General features: G+C 41.5%; 1 long non-coding RNA gene across 1 annotated transcript in view; it reads right to left on the bottom strand.

The window, feature by feature from the left end:
- LOC123285280 (uncharacterized) overlaps positions 1-4,167 on the bottom strand; it is a 56,108-nt gene extending 51,941 nt beyond the window's left edge. The window contains exon 1 of the long non-coding RNA XR_006526967.2: positions 3,985-4,167. This is a non-coding gene — a long non-coding RNA (uncharacterized lncRNA). The remainder of the gene's footprint in view (positions 1-3,984) is intronic.
- Between the last annotated feature and the right edge of the window lie 13,986 nt (positions 4,168-18,153).

The following is an 18,153-nucleotide window of genomic DNA, read 5'->3' as shown; positions in this document are numbered from 1 at the left end:
TATTTATTTGTTCCTTTATTTCTCCACCCCTCAAAACCCTCTTCTCTACCTTTATATAACTGGGCACCATTCTGCTTTCACCTAAATCTATGGCTTCTTACTGAAAGACACCAAGGGTCACTTTTAGCACAAAACAAATGTTTCTCTCTTCCAGGAGCCGAATGGTCAGTGCTAACTTTTCAAGTGTCTTCAACTATTTTGATGAATTGAGGTTCTTCTCTAGCTCATGAAGGAAAACAACGCAGATAATGGTCTCTGCAGCTGTTGGTAAGTTTGCATGTTGAGTATTTTTTGTCTAGATTAGCTGCCCTGGCTACATTCATTCATGCACTTGGCCCAGCAAAATGCCTCATTCCTAAAATAGGGTAGTCAAAGAAACCAGATGAACCTGGAAGGAAACATGAAACCATGGGAAAGAAGATAAGGCTGACCACCCAATCATCTCATTTTCAGAAGAATCAAAGTCTTGCAATGCCAAGGCCACCTGCTAAAGTCCAGAAAAAGAAACATTGGAAGAAGACAGAAATGCTGATGAGGATGCAATGATAGGCCAAACTAGAAATAGAGGTTAGGAGGCCAGGGGAGACCATATTTCTATTCCCATAACTACCTCATAACCATCCCCCCAAATAGAGGTATTGCCTGCCTTCTGTTAAAAGCACCAAAGGATAACCCACATCTTCCTTGTTATACATCACAGAGCTCACAGCCTTATTCTAATCAAAAGGAAGACAGCTCTGCTTCCAGGAATGTCTGAGTCTGTAAGCAGAGTGGCCTAAGTGACCTAATAAGCCCTTATCTGCTATTGCCCTTTGACATAGAACACATTTTTATTCCACATGTCTGTGTTACAGAGAATACAATGTGAGGGAAAAGGCCAAGCCTGTTATATATACCCTTATTGTAGGAATGGACTTGAACTTATAATTCAGCAGAGTGACATAAAGGAGGATCCCTTGCTCAAAATAAGTTTTCCACTGTCTACCACAAGGCCTGAAAGTCCACCATTAGCCAGTCATTCCTCTTTGCTGCTTACACTCCAGCTACATGAGAGTGTGGTTTTTCACACTTCAGGATTCTGTTTCCTGTCCCCATTCCCTTTATCATGCTATTCCTCACCCTCAGCCCTACCTTTGTTTTCCCTTTCTTTAAGATTAGGCTCAGGTGTCATTTTTAGAGAACTTCCCTTTTGACCCTACCCTCACCCCTTTTCTGTGCTTCCATAATAACCAGTTCATATCAGCATCACTGTACTTAAGACATTTTCACATCTATTCACATTTCCATTGGATCTCAAATGTTTAGTGAGAAAAATATTCACTTGAGGAATTTGCTAAAAATGCAGAGTCCCTTCCCTGTACAGAGATTTTGAGTCAATGAGTGTGGAGTAGGCCCAGGAGATTGCGTTTGTAAATAAACCTTCCCTGGTGATCCTGACACTGGTGTCCACCAACAACACTGGAGAACTCGGCCTTGTCTGCACCCAGAGTCCCTTGACACTGGAGGCTAGGAGCCATCTTTAATTCATCTTCATATCTCCAGCCCCAATCCAGGGCCAATCCATAGCACAGGGAAAGTCCAGGCTTGAAAAGAATTGTTGAATAAATGAGTCCTGAAACATCCCTGGTTGAAAAAACAAAGTCTTAATGTGTTGTAGGTGAGAGTGTGAGTTCAGGAAAGGAAATTAGAAGACAGGGGCGATGGAAAATGCCTGAAATCTCATTTCCAGTTGCTTCACACTTTGCCGAGAAACACTATTACAGGTCTTTCCTTCACTTTCAGCATTAGGTGCATTACTGAGCTCTCCCCTGCCCACCATGCATGGTGTTACACCAGTCAGCTACCCGTGGACTTTGATATCATCTTCACACTGCATCCCTACCCTTCTAGGATCGCAGTCAGGAAGAGGGCATGCTTTACGTTAAACGCTCTCCTGTACTTTTTCATCACCCAGTCTTAACTGGTGGTGCCCAGCCGAAGACAGAATGTTTTAGAACTCAATTTGAAAGAAAGTCAGGAGAGGGTCTTGTAATATCACAACACTTTTAGCAAATGTAAAGAATATTCTGTACTTGTACAACTAGTAAAATCAGGAAAGGAAAACATATCCTGGTTTGTAAAGCAAAGCCTCGTGTGTGCTCTATTTGGTATAGATGTTAGCCAGATTAGGAAAGAAAAAAGGAGCGTGTGTGCACATAAGTGGGTGTGCAGTTAAAAACGAGCTAGCCAAGAATTTTCTAGTTTCCTATTAGAGCAAAATGGTTTTGATTCTTTGTCCCGGTGTCTCCCATCCTGGTTCAGTGGGAGTTCAAAATACTACTTGTCCAACCCTCAGGGTCAAAGAGTTCCGCGTTATTGGAATGCTATTTTCTTTTCAGGCTGTTTGATGTTAGTGGCTTGATTACCAATATAGTGATGTAGCAAAGAGTTTCATTTCAGGAGGTCTTAGTACCACATGTCAAGAAATACGAAGAAAAACATGCTTTATGTCTCCAATACACACACACAGACACACACATGCTACAAACACTGATTTTTCCCTCTCCCCATAACAAACCCCTTTCCAAACATTCCATCTAAAAAGCTTTCCATTTAAATATTTTTTAACAAACTTTTTACTTTGGAATAACCTTAGATTTACAAAGAAGTTGCAAAGAAAGCACAGAGAGTTCTCCTATACACTTAATCAATTTCTCCCTGTTTACATCTTACATAACCTTGGTCCGTTGTCTAAACCAGGGGATGACAAACTACAGCAGCCTACAGACCAAATCTGGCCTCCTGCCTGTTTTTGTAGGGCCTACAATCAAAGAAGGAGTTTTATATGTTTAAATGGTTGAAAAAAATCCAAAGAAGAATAATATTTCATGACACATAAAAAGCATATGAAATTCAAAATTCAGTGTCCATAAACAAAATTTGATAGGAACACAGTCACGCCCATTCCTTTACGTATTGTCTGCCGACCTTTACCACTATTATGGTAGAGCTGAATAGTTGCAACAGAGACCATAGAGTCCACAAAGCCCAAAGTCTTTACTTTTCGGTCTTTAACTGAAAAATTTGCTGACTCCCAGTCTAAAGTAAGAAATTAACATTGTTACATTACTATTTGCTAAGCTACAGACTGTATATCACTAGTTTTTCCACTAATGTTTCACGATGCAATCCAAGATACCACATTGCACTTAGCAAACAGTTTTGTATGGTGAGCATCTGTCTATTTCTCCACCAGGTGCATGATCCAACTTTGGAAAATATTCCTGCCTAACAAATGAATTTCAGCTGGTCACTTGAACAGGATTTGTTTTTGTTGTTTGTATGGGGCTGTTTACATGTTTTACACAATAGCCAGACAGTTTAATACAACATCTGGCCTAGGAATGCCGTGAACTTGAAGATGGAGGAAGAGCTATATTTGTTCAAGCAGTCCACGCGCTGGGCCAAGGCAGGGTACCAACTCAGGCCCTTCAGAAAAGGGGACTCCCGAGGTCTCCCATCATACGATGTGAGGCCTTCCCATGGTCCCACGCAATCCCTGCCCCAGCTCCCTGTCCTTTGTTTCCTCTTCCCCTAGCCTGGCCTGTGAACAGCGCGGCTCTCCCTTTCACCCGGCTGCGCGGCTTTCAATGGGCTCGGCAGGCACAGGCGGGCAGCGTCCGGTTGCCGGGCAACGTTCCGAAAGGCAGCACACGTTGCCGCCAGGGCCGAGACACATCCGCACCAGCCCGTCTGCGCCGCGAGCCTACGGCCTGATTTCTCCCCCTCCATTGTTGTAGCTAACACAAAAGGCTAAAACTCCAGTGTGGTCACGGGGCCTGCGCTGAATTACGCGCCGGGCCATTCTTTGGGCCAGAGCCTTTGTGGGTTGGGATGCATCCCCTCTCCGTGCCAGAACTCCGGGCTGTCACACGCAGGCTGAAGCGCTTCGCAAGCGTGGGCGAGTTGTCTCCCTCCCTCCCTTCGTTACATCCACCCACCTACCGCCTTTGTTCCTTTCAGCTGGCGGCCAGGCCCTCGTTTGCCTTTTGGCTGGTATGAGATCACCCCGGCGGCGGTCTTGGGCATTCCTCCCCACTCGTTTCCTTCTCTCTCAAGTTGAGCGCCGCATATAAAATCCCAGGCCTATTCGGTCATCTTTTCTTATCTCCTTCTCAACCATCCCCCGCTCTCCCCATCCCTCTCTCTCAAGTTTCTAAGGCTGCTGTTGCCATGGAACTCAAACAATTTAAGAGATGAAGGGAGCTTTTCTATGGTGTCTGCCAAACTCCCCAAACTTCAGAGGCTGAAGTCAGCGCAGAGTCCTTGGGATTTCCCAGGGCCCCCATGTCCTCCAGTCTGAAGAGTATTACGTTTAATTCACCACCCTCTATTCCCTGACCCAGTGTTCAACATCATATTGGGATTCGGGGAAATTCGGTGGTGAATTGGGAAGAGAAATGTTAAACGTTAAGTCATGCTTAGGAGCAGTTACATGTAAAGCTGAAAGGGGTCTCCCTCCAAAGGAAAACATCCTAAGACATGAGTCTGTTTTTCTTCAACAGTGTTAAATGGACAGTGTAACAATGACTTGCTGAGGGAGACGTGCATGAAGGTAACACTAAGCTGCCTGGCTTTTTTTTTTACTATTATCAATGTGAAATGCCTGTTGTTCAGCTAGAGTTCCCAAGTGTGGGCTCCACCCACAGCGCCATCCGCAGGCCAGGGGTGGAGGCGCAGGCACTTGCCTTAGATCTCAGCGCAGTGCCAGTGTGGGAATCCAGGTGTAGCTTGCACCTGCAGCCTCCTGCCATCTCTGTATTTCTCTCGTTATTTCTGCTCCCTTTCCCATAACATTCTGTTAAAACCCAGGCACAATGTAATAAGGTAGGCCATGAGAGGGATTCCAACTATAGTTATAACTTATTTTTAATACAGAACTCATATTATGGAGGTGGAAGGGAGAAAGCAAAAGTCTATATGCCTTTAATCTATTTTAACTTTTTCACTTGGTCAATGTCAAACTCCAGTTACCATAAGTAAATCAAGCAGGGGGTGATGTGTGAATATTTGTCAAGACTATGTAGCACAAACACTGACCCATCAGAACAGATGCCCTAGCAATAAGCATATACCCTGGCCAGTAGCCTGCATGGGTGGGAACCAGCTGATCACTACTGCTGACACCCACTGGGATCACAGCTCCATGCTAGGCAATTGAGTAAAGAGTGGGGGGAGTTCTAAAATGCAAAACATTGTCTTTTCCTCACAGTATTTATTATTTCCTTTTAAAAAAAAATGAAACTAGCATATATGAAATGATGCCAGGTGATAGAAGACAATAAAATTAACTATTCCTAGCTTGGAATTTTTCTCAGTAATAATAATAGCTAAACTTTACAAAACCTTATGAAATTATTGGTACAATTATTGTCCTCATTTTACATATATGGAAAGCTAATCATTAGGGACTTCTTCCAGCTTTTATATATGTAGGAGAGACAGAAAAAGAAGAGGGAGGCACTTATTAGTTGCCGGCAGCATTTCATGTATGGTTCCAGGCAGGATAGGTCATGCATACAGATGACCACACTTTAGAAACCTGGATTTAGTAGCTATGTCTAGGGACAAACAGGAGAGAGAAAATGCTTCAGTCAAGGGCACTCAGTAGCAGAAGTTTGGAAGAATCAAGGTCAAAGATTGCAGGAAGGAAACTAGGGTGTTAGTAGTAAAGTAGCTTCAGTTACCTAGCAAACACAGGATAAGTACGTTTTGAAGGAAAAGAGAATAGGGATGTCAGGGGTGTGGGGGAGCTCTGGGAGGAAGGGCCCCAAGCCTCAACCATAGGCTAGAGGTCACAGTTGTGTAACAGGGCCTTCAAGACAAGTAGATGAAGAAAAGAAAGAAGTGATGTAAGAGGGCGCTTGGGAAAGAACCTTAGCCACTGATTTACGTGAGGGAGATGAGACGAAGGAGTGAAAAGTGGTGGAGGTTTCAAATTTGGAGAAGTTTGTTATAATCGATAGCTCTCGAGTGGGCTCCAAGAGTTAACTCAGTAATCGATAGTGCCTAACGCACCCCAAAGTGGTTTATTGACAGAAAATCTGAACCAATAAATAAATATTAAATTACTCTACATTATGTAAAACAGTGCTAGGCTCTAGTAGAAGCTAATTGAATATTTATTGATTGACGGCTTAAATAAATTGAGGAACCAAGATATGTGCAAATCTCAAACTTCTCTTGAATGTGTTTTTGAGTTTCTGTGCCTGTGACTATCTGAAGGCCCCCAAGGCATGGAGGTGCAATGGAAAGGACCAGAAGACAGGCTCTGCTTCTAGCTTGGATGTAACACCTTAAAAAGGTCATTTAGCTCCTCTGTACTTGGCTGTCCTTGCCTGTTAAATGCTGAGATTGAACTAAATAAAGTATAAAAATACAAAATTTACCAATGTATATCCACCCAAAGCATTTGAAGAAAAATAAACGAAGCATTTTGCACTAAGCAGAGCTTGACCGTTTTCTCCAAAGGTAATAGAAATGCATCTCACTGAATGTTAAAGGAGATAATCATGGTATTTCTAGGCTCTTTTCCTATAAGAATCCTGGCAATTTTCACACGGTTAGAGGGACTTTCCCATCACTTTTGATTCCCATGATTTCACACTCATGGAAATTTCCTCAGACCAGCAGTTTCTTTGGCAACTTCATGCTCGCGATCATCTTAGTATCAATAGGAGTTACGCAGACGTGTCAGCAGGAGAATAAGCCTCTTCTGGGCAATGGGAAAAAGGAACTGTCTCCCTTTATTATCAAAAATAAATACAGAAGATGCAAAAGATTTTTACTGCACTTGTCACATATGGTGGAGTAAGTTGAAGATGAAACTAAAATCTCCTCCATAAAATAAAAGTGCTTTGTGTGTGTTTCAAAGGCATTTTATGTTGCATAACATGGAATTAGCTGCAGCCCCAGCCCTTTGAGCTTTGCGCATATATATATGTATGTATGTATAGTCTAAAATGAAAGTATATTGAATTCTTTCGTATACCTACCCCCCCAGGAAAACAAAACACCATTTAAAAAAAAAGAAAAAGAAAGCTGAAAGGAAACATTGTTTGGGGAGAGCTTTTCTGTAAACAATGAAGTGCCTTAAACACTAAGCAGTTCCAGCAAGTTGTACCAGTGGTCAGACTCACTATGCTTTGGCTTAGTATTTGCTGTACTTCTAAAATCTGGACTTAGCTTTGATTTATTACTGTTTGTTTAGTCCCATTCCCTTCACAATGTGGTTTGTGCATGGGCGGCAACAGCATTACCTGGGAGTTGGGCAGAAATGCCAGGTCTCAAGCCCCACCCAGACCTACTGCACCAGAATCCACATTTCAGTCATACCCCTGGGTGATTCTTATGCACGTCGTCATTAGAGGAGTGCTGCTCTAGTCTACAGCGCCCATCCAGCCCAGATGATATTTAAAAGTGGTTTGCTTATTTTGAAAGGGCAGTTTTCTTTTTGGGGAATTAAGTTGTTGAAATTATTGGCTACGTTTGTCAAAAATGGGACTAGCCCCTCCCTAGGGACCGAGAATAATAAAATACAGCCTGCTATCATTAACATAAGAAAATGCCAGCAGAGACCTACTATCAGTGAAGCTTGCAACTGAGGTAATTTGGGGGCTCCTCTATACACACTCTCTTGACACAGCCTTCCTGTGACCAAACACGCACTTTTGAAAGATGACTGAGGTTAAGAGTGCAATCCGGCCACAGAAAGGAGAAAAGCTTGCTGACCCATGCTGGCCTCTGACCTTGACCTCATTAGCTAACCAAATGAGCTAACCAGCCATGGACATCAGGGAGCTTTATGTGTTGATTAAGCCAAAGCATAAGAAGAACCAGCAAAAGATCAGTTATACAAATGTCTCTACCTTGATCACTCGTATTTGTTAACATACTACGAGAAGCACACATACAAATTCTCTTCCATCTTGCAGTGTCTTTTCCCCATTGTATTGCAGATCAGGGACCTGAAGACAACAAAAGATCCTTCTCTTTCCTAATTCTCTCCTCTTTGCCGTCAAAGCGCTTACGACAAATTGTAATCATAAGTTTATTTTTGTGTTTATTCTTTTATGATAGCTTCCACCACTAAACTCCTCAAGGGCAGACATCTTCTCCCTTTGGTTCACCCAACACTTGATCCCTGGCACCGAGTAGGAGTTCAAGAAACATTTGCCAAGTGACTAAGTGAATGAATAGCAAACGTGGATCGGCCCTTTGAGCTTTGCACATATATATATATATATATGTATGTATGTATGTATGTATGTATAGTCTAAAATGAAAGTATATTGAATTCTTTCATATACCTACCCCCATACCTATGATCCATATCTCTAAAACCAAACCTACCTAAACTACCTTGTAACATTCAATAAACATTGAATATTCTATTATGCTACGGATTGGATATACAAATTTGCCCTGCCTTTTAGAAACATATTCTGGTAGAAAAGATAGATTTATAATAACATGAATGGCTAACATTTTAGTCAGTGTTCCAAGCATGTGACACTATTAAGTTTTTCATTCCAACTCTAGGAGGTAGATATTATGATTATCTCCATTCCACAGATGTGGAAACTGAGGCTCAGATAAGTTAAGTAACTTGCCCGAGGTCACATATCTAGTACAGGGTGGACCTGTATGGGAACACAGGTGGTCTATCTCCAGAAGCCATACTCTTAATAAGGCACTTTGGTAACCTGCCTTCTAATAAGCCGTGAGAAGTGATCAGAAAGGTATGCACAGGATCTAAGGAAGCAGAGGAGGGACAACAGGTTCCGAACCCAGCCTGTGCTCTTCCAACAAATAACCTAAAGCCAGCACTTGCTGCGAGTGAAGAATTCTGTGGGAAGGTGCATGTGGCAGATGCAGCGTGCAGCTCAATGCTCCCCAGGAGCTGGAGGCAGCCCAGAATCAGTCTCATCTTCCCTCAGCTTGCTCCTTTCAGCCTTGGTGGCAACAGAGATCCCAGGCCAATAGAAACATGTATTAACCGACACTGGGAGCTCCACGCAGGAACCGAGCAGTGGCTTCAACAGTTTAATAGATTCAGAGGAAGTTTGAACAGGATATCAATGACATCCAGATTCAGAATTTAGGACACAACAGGATGATCACTTACGCAGGCACAATGCATGTAACTGTTTTCCCTCTTGGTCATCTCTCTACCTTTATTCTCCCTTTCTACCCGCTCTGGAGAGGGACCTATCTCCTCCAGTCTTAACATACATTATGGTCTTTCAAGTGGAATCACTTCCTTAATTCCTGATAGGTTATGAGTATGACCTCAGGTTCCGCTTCATGTGTTTCAAGCTGAGATACCATCAGAACTCACATTTCCCTTCCAGAGCTCCACAAATTACTCTGGGGTGTAGATTACATAAAAATATAACTCTCAGTTCCTCGAAGTAGTTTAACAGAATTTAAGAGAATGGGGAAATTTTGCACTTTGGCGCAATTTTTAAATAACTTGGTTAGACCAGTTCAGTTCTAAAAGGGAAGATGCCATTTAATCCAAGTCTTCTCTGAGGCAGCTATCTACAATTAGTTCCTTGGTCAATGGACCGACAAAGCAGGGACCTTTTTCTAAGGGACAAGTCATAGAAGTAAAATAAAAGAAGCCTTCCACTACATTAAAGGTTACTTGGTGTAGTCTTTGCACACTTTGCCTCTTTCTACTTCTGCCTCCCTTTTTGGATAGCTGTACCTCTCAGTAAGTGTTCTTTTGTCTCTCTTTTCTTATTCCTTTTATACTTAGAACATACCTCAGAGTTTTATTCAAAAGGAAATCTCTTCTTACAGCGATTTCATTTACTCTTCGGGGTTTGGTTGCACTTCCGTCTTCCCTCGTTTTTTTTACAGGCCCCTCCCAAATTCTTCTCTTTCTCTACTTCTCCCTGTTTGCATGCTTTTCCTACCACCACCATTTATCTTGTTTCTCCCACTCTTAAATACCTGGATGGTGCAAAATCAACAGTACAAAGTGAGGGTATTTTTCTGTGTGCCGTTACATCTATCTATATTCTTTCCTCTCTGTGGATATGTTATCACAGAACTTGGTAGTCCCTTGGAAAACACAACCAATGGCTTGCAAAGCAGTATTAGCAGTCTCCATTGTCCCTATTGTTTTCAAAATATAACCACATCAATTTGCAGCCACATCAAATGGAACCGATGGCCAATGTGAAGTCCACCTGGTGGCCAATGTAGTCTCCTTACTATGCAGCACCTTTCTCTGCGGTGGCCTGGAGGAAGGGGGCCAATCAAGTTAGGAGATGCTGAGTGGGAGTGGGTGGGGTCGCGGGGGGGTAAATGTTCTTATTAGAAACCATTCTGTTTCTCTCATTTGCTCTGTATGGCCGGTCAGCAAAACCTGAGAGCTGTATGCTTGACACGAATAACTAACCACTTACCTGTGATTTTCCAGCCATGGCTACTTTCCGTGTACTTGAAATATTTTTCTATTCCTGATTTCAGACAAGCATAACTTTCAGCGTGTTACTGCCTAAGGCACAACAATTGAATATATAAACTCAATGAAATTTGGTAGAAATATAAATGTAGTCATACAATGTTTCATTCTTTACCTTATGCAGCATGGTATGCTTCATGTACTTTTACTATCTGGGTAATGTCTTCCTAAATTTAACTTTTAACTAATGCTTGCTAATAAGAATAATCCTAAACTACCTGAAGTTTTCATTACCTTTCTAACCAACAGTGTTGTCATGGTTTAACTCTTCAATCCACGGAAGGCATAAACAAGAATATCCAGCAATTTTAGTTTCAGTGTGAAGTACCAATTTCATTTACATCCAGAGAAAGTATGAATGAAATAATAAGTTGAGTTATTAATAATAAGTTAATAAAGTTGAGTGGTTGGACTGAGGTGGTGTAGCACTGACTAATACATCAAATTTTCTGCTAAAGGTATTTCTAAATTTTATTAATATAAAATATAATTGATAATTTCTTATGTGCTGTAACAATAGAAATCAAGTTGGAAGCTCGTTTCTTCCATAGGTCTTCTGCAGCTTCTGCACTGTCACTCTTCAAAACAAGGCCTCTTTCAACAAAATGCCCACATCCGACAAGCGATGTTGAAATGCTGAGTGATTTGTAATTCCTAATAATAAGTTTCATTTTGTTAATCCCTTCCTGCCCTTTAGCATCCTTCAAAGCTTTAACGATCCATATAATTAAATTACAACTCAGAATGAGAACTTTGCAGAAATATAATATATAAGACTAGAAATATAAATTTTGTTTAAAATCAATACAAAAGCAATGTAATTTAAAGACAAAGGGCTAGGTGTGATTGAAAGAGAGGGAGCCTGGGCTTGAAGCAAGATGTGTTTCTGATAAAGAAGTGAGTTGAAGATACGTGAGAAGACAGAGAACCACACCCCAGAGGCCAAGGTCGAGATTAATTCACTTTCTAACCAAGACAGATGAGAATCATTGCACAGGAGCCCACGGAGATGAGGGCCATGCATCAAGCCCTGATGTCTATGGATCTCAAATGCTACGAATGGCAGCTGAAAACTCATCAATTCCGTTTCGAAGAGGGCAGTCTTAATGAACAGGGAGCAAAGCTCACGCAATCACATAGTTCAGACTTGGGGGACTTTCTGCCCAAAGGGTAAATGGTATCAGATTCCTGCTACAAAGGGAACTACAAGGGAAAAGAAAAAATAAAACTGGTTTTCATCATCATAAAACATGTTGCTATTTTGTCATCTGGAAAGAAAGAACAGCACGACTGCTCTGCTGACACATTTGGATGAGGTCCCACTGTCCTCAGAGAAAAGGGAATGTCCGATTGAAAAGTGTGGCAAGTTTCCATCTGGATTCACCACTTTCATATTTTAGAAAAGGTGAAAAAGGTGAAGGTATGAAGTGAGTGTGAGCACACATGCATGCACCCAGCCTCACAGCTAAATATATTGTGAAGATTCTTATTTCTGGACAAAGCAAATTAGCCATGCTGTTCCAGGGGGTCAGAGGACAAAGGAAGAGCTCATCCTCCCCTCCACCCTCACCCCCTCCTGCAGGCAGGGAGACAATGTCTTCCAGCTATTATAGTGCAGGAGGCACTTCAGAGGATGATTAGCCTAGTCAGGTCCATTCTAGCATGCTATTTTAGTAGAGCACATCTGTTAGAATTTCTAGACTAAGGCTTCAATGTCTGCTCCCCAGACACTTAATTTAAGACACCTACCAGAGATCAGAATCTCTTGATATTATGTGTTATCCACAGATCAAAATATTTGGCCACATATTTTGGCCTGCTCCAGCTCCGTCTAGCAGTTCCCACAATAGCTCAGCTCTAACCCATCATCTGCAATGCCAGGAACTCAGAATTTCTTGGAATTGTAAAGGAATAGCAAAAATTCAGATTAGACAGAGAGTGCCCTTTAGATTTCTCTTTCTACCCCTTAAAGACTTTTATCGTATCTTTTGTACAACCTTTTCATTACTTTTTGAAAATTACAACAGTTCATAGCTCTACAGCATTTTCAAAATATGAAGGAGGAGCTTTTCCTAGACACCTTTGACAAAGGTGGAGAATCCATACAGAGGGGTAAGTAACAATACCCAAAGCACCACCTCAATTTTGTTTGGTTTATGCTCCCTTTGACTATTTAAGCCTTGTGAGGTTATCTCTCTTAGACTTGAAGCCTAATCTGAATTGTTCTGTTTTGCCTTGATAATGACAGTACTAATCACCCAAACCGTCTTCCAAGATGAGTTATATATTGGACTAAGAATTACTGAAAGCCAGGACGCTGGAATTCCAGTCCTGTCTGTTGCCCAACCCTCTGGCGTCCCAACCTTTTCCATGCCCCCTAGATATTCTTCCCTCCCCTCAGTAGGGAGACATTCAAAAAGAAGTGCTGGGAAACAACAGAGGAGAGAGAGAGACAGAGAGAGAGGAAAACCCAGCTGCATGTGCCTGAAGGAGCTGGGAAAAGAAGAAAAATCTTTCTGTGAAGCAGAATGCGAGTAAAGAGCTTGCACTGTGTTTGGAATGCCAAATTAATGGGGTCCCAGGGAGAAGGATTTTTAAAATGGCATTCTTGTATTTATGCAATCACCATGTGATTCTTAAAGTTAGTAGGGGAAAGCCAAGTGGAAGGCAAATATGCCATATATTCCACATACTCCATTTAAATATTCCCACTGTAACTTGTTTGTCCTACATTTTATACACAGGAATTTAGGACAATATAACTCCTTCCTTTAAAAACAAGCATTTTTCCCTTCTGGCCACCACACCATAATACAATTGTAACCCTGGCGTGCGGGATGGGCCCCATGGAGCCTGCAGCCTCCCCTTCCTCACAGCTCTGGGAGCTTCCTCCGTGCACTCTTCGTGCTCTAAGAGTTTGCTTTGACTTTGCCTGTTTATAGCACTGGGGGAGGAAGAAACAAAGCAATTGTGAAGCTTGTTAAGAGGCAGTTCATATGATATTAAAGGTGACCTTGCCACTTCCAGTTCTATTTATTCCACTTCCTTCCAAACCGGGGCAAATCCTTCCTTTCAGGGCAAGAGCACCGCTCTGTGGATGCAGTCTGTGGGAACGGAGAAAAGTTCAAGCCCTCAGCGGTTATTCATTACCGAAGTCTGGAAATACAGTATTTCCCATTTGCTCACATCTTAGGTCTGTAAATCACTGCGACTTGGCAGAGCGAGCGGACCTTTGTTTTGTGAAAAGCAGTTTTTTTGTTGTTTAGTGATAAAAATAGTCCACTTCAGTGAGGCTTAAATTTGCCACACTAGGGAGCTTTAAAAGAAAAAAGTAATGGTCCCCCTCAAAATTATGCATATATATATATATATATACACACACACACACACACACATGAATTCATACATACATATATAGTAGAATCCATACTATGTGAATTCTCCATATATATAAGAATTTATTTTGTGAATCTGGCCATAGCACAAGCTGCAAATACTACTCACCCACATACCCAACTCTATCAGAAAGGGAACCACAGTTCACAGTATGCTGTCAGCTGGCTGCAGTGGTGTTTTGTGTTGTAGGGTCTTGCATCCTTCAGGAAGTAAAGGCATTTCCTGAAGGCCCACAAAAGCCAGCAGGTGTATTGCTAAGTATAATAGGACATGTAGGTATGGGTTGTACCAGGTGGAGACAGAAAATGCCTTAGCAAGCTTAGCAAGTCAACTTAAGCTTGACTATTTTGAACGGCAGTTCTGCTTATTAACTTCCTCACTGATAGCATCAAGGTATTTTCACCATCAACATCAATGACATTTGTGAGTCTGTTGAATCTGGGAATGTATATATAAATCAATGAGCATCATTAAAACTCTTCCAAATTAGTTTTTTTCCCCCACTGAAAACATTTCACTTTTATTTTGCTCCTCAATTATCTGGATAATCCTCATCTTTTCATTTTGTTGACAAATGTGCTGTCTTTGAGACCTGCTGATTTAAACAGATGTTATTGGGATGGTAAAAGAACTGATAACTGACAGAAGTGTTTATTTTCCTTTGCAAAGATCTTCATCAGTTCGCCCCTCTTGCTTAAAATTCTAGTCTACCCTTCTTCCACTAAATGGGGAAGAGGGTGTCTGAGGACAGAGGGGAGACTGCAGGTTGTTCATCATCCTGGTCTTCCCTCTCAGACCATTCCTTCTCAATCCTGGCCTTCGCTATTCTCATCACCATGGCTCAGATCGAAGGTTTCAGACCCCCTGCCACACAAAAGAGAGGCACCAAAGAGCATCTTTAGCACTTATCAAGTTCATCCCACATCTGTGGACAATATTAGAATTTGGCTCCAAATGTACTTCTGCTTTCATTTATTTGCTCATTCATTCATTCAACAACCATACCCAGTATGTTTTACAACTATGAGGGAAATGAAGGGAAGGGAGTTGACCCTGGGTAGAAGGGACTGACTGACCTGAAACACTCAGGAAGATTTTTTTCCAGACCACGGTTCATAGGTTTCTAGGAGAGTGGACCACCACAGCTCCCTTCCTAGCATAATACCTTTAATATTTATTACCCTATGGTTGGACATTTATTTCTTTACTGATTCTTCCTAATAACAAACAAAACACTGAGGAATATTTTTATACACGAGTATTTGCATATTTCTGTACTATTTCCTTAGAATATATTCCTAGAAGAACTGATGAGCTGTAGGCTACGGATTTTCCTCCAGCTATGGTGAACCAAGGAGCACTCCACAGGTGGAAGGAGGAAGCCTGTTCCTCCCACCCTCCCCAACACTTGGTATCATTTAAAATATTTATCAATTTGGTAGGCCAAAAACAGTTATTGCATTGCTGTTCGAATTTTCATTTCTCTGATTACTAATAAGGCCAAACATTTTTATCAAATATTAGTGGCCATATGTCCAACATATAAAATCCTTTAAATTTGATTTTATTGGTAAGAAGTGAACTAAAAAGAATGCATCAGATTCATTTTCATTTTGCTTCCTGAAATGAGATTGTAAAACTATTGATCTCGAAACTACATCGATAGGAAAATAAGGGAGGGTGGCCTGATTTTCCCATGGGTTGCACCTACCCTCATCTTCGGTCTTCATTTGACTGGGAACAGCTGGCCTTTGAAAATTGGTCATGCAGTAATGCATCCCAGCAGAACCCCAGTTCTATGCCTTATCTCAGGCTCTTTGAACCTTGACCTCCCTTTCTTCCAGCTCTTTGAAGCCTCATTAAAATTTATTCTTCTCTAAAGGCATGTATCATATTTTGTTTCAAATAGTACTTATCTTTCCCTTGTACTAGGTTATAAGTTTCCTTGAGAGCAGGTTACTTTGTCATAGTCATCTTAGCTCCCGCAATGCCTAAAATGCGCCTCCAGTATTTTTGAATGGAAATAAATGTAACCGTTTAAAAAGTATTTCCTCTTCTTGAAAATAATTCTCTTTTGTTGTCATTAGGATCTCTTATTCTTGGAAAAACTGCCTCACACAAAAATAAAATCTCAAAAAAGATAACCAAATTAAATAGTGCAATGAATTAAATAATGCCTTTAATATGTAAGTAACACATGAAGAGGATATTTTCTCCCTTTTAAGAAACTCTCCCCTTTGTGAGTCCACTGTCATTGAATCATTAAATCATTTGGTATTCCAGTGGATGCAAATAAGTACCTATTGTTTAAGGTACTTATCTTTTGATTTACAAATAAATTCAGGGGTTTGTTTTACATATTTAAGGAATGTTCATTTAAAACCCCAGATTGAAGTTATTTCTAAACACAATTCATGTCTTATTTCTCCACTGGAAAGATTCACCTCTGTTGACCACAGGGTTTCCAAAACGGAACGTTAATAGCATACTTAGCAAAGGAATAGTTGCCAGCTGACTAGCTATTGATTTAATGTTCCATCATTTCCATGGTTCAATCATGCCTACCATGGTGAATCAGTTGGAGCATCCTCAATGAACCAATAAATGAGCAATTTCCCCCACCAAAGGGATAGGTTTCCTGTGTGGCAAGAGCATACATAACTCATCACAAACGATGTGAGGCTCCAGCTCAGCACTGATTTACCCTGGATCATCTAGCCTTCTGATTCAGTAATGGTTTATCCTTCTAATTGGCACTCACCACACACCAGCTTTTTGTTTAAATGTTTGGGTATGTAATCTATCTCTGCTTGAGGTCAGGGACCATTTCTTAGACACTTCATCATTTTCTATGGCATATATTGGGTGGTCAATAAATATCTGTCAAATGAGAATCATATGTTAACACAGAATAGGGTGAGAGTTTGCCATATGCCTGTAGTTCTCAACCCTAGATGTCTAGAATCACCCAGGGATCTTTTTCAAAAACACCCAGGCCCTTGGGGCCAGCCCTGTGGCTGAGCGGTTAAGTTTGTGCACTCCGCCGTGGCAGCCCAGGGTTTCACTGGTTGGTATCCTGGGCGAGGACCTAGCGCTGCTCATCAAGCCATGCTGACACGGTGTCCCACATAGCAGAACTAGAAGGACCTACAGTTAGAATATACAATTCTGTACTGGGGGGCTTTGGGGAAAAGAAAAAAAAAGAAGAAGATTGGCAACAGATGTTAGCTCAGGGCCACTCTTCAAAAAAAATATGCTGTATTTAAGAAAAAAATGCTTTATTAAAAAAAAATACCCAGGTCCCATCCCAGAGCTGTGGATTTATTTGGTTCTAAGATGGGGTCTGATCATCCTACGCAGACCCCATGTCTTAACGATTTCACAGGTAATTCTAATGGACAGCTAGGGCTGATGGACACTGTCATCAGCCATTGTGATACAAGAAGACAGGCAGGCAGATCTGCAAGTGGTCTAATAAGTACTACCATTTTGCTTTCTCTCAGAGCAGTGGTTCTCAGAGCATGTTCTCTGGATCAGCAACATCAGCATCATCCAGCAACTTGTTAGAAATGCAAATTTTCGGCCCCTCCGCAGACTTGGAGAATCAGATGAGTGAGGTCCAGCCCTCCAGGTAAATCTGATGCCTGTTAAAATTTGGAAACCACCACAGCAGAGAAATATGTTGAACTAAAAATGCCATGAATGTCTTACAGAAAGTGATTCCAAGTATATTCAACTCCAAACATATTTCAGGTTATGGTTCATGAAATAACTCTCTGGTCCATAGTCTTTCTTAGTATTATCCTTTTGACACCTAAAAGAAAGTAAATTTCAGCGTATATAAAAAATATTCTGTTAAGACCAGACAGTGCGGACGACTGTAGTCGGGATTCCCCACACAGATATACGTGGCCTGGAGGAGAGAAGCAACGACATCTTATAGACTCCTGTCCCATTGCTCTATGCTTTGTGGTGACCTTTAATGCTTGGGCAAGAGATCAGTTTCCCAACTTCAGTTTCCACTCATTGTAAAATCAAAGGCGGCAGGAACTTCAAACCACTGGCCCAACTTTCTAACCTGGTTTGCAGAGCTACTTAAGAAGGCAGGGTCAGAAGTAGGTGTTCCTTTGCTCCCAGACATGGGATTGTCGATGCAGAATGAGAACCCCTCAACCTGTCATCCAAAACGTGCTCCCTCAATGCTCCACAATGATCTGACTCAGCCTTAGAGGGTGAGGGGC

Source organism: Equus asinus, chromosome 4 (assembly GCF_041296235.1).
Source record: "Equus asinus isolate D_3611 breed Donkey chromosome 4, EquAss-T2T_v2, whole genome shotgun sequence".
NCBI classification, from domain to species: Eukaryota; Metazoa; Chordata; class Mammalia; order Perissodactyla; family Equidae; genus Equus; species Equus asinus.
This window is presented reverse-complemented; position numbering and strand designations above follow the sequence as displayed.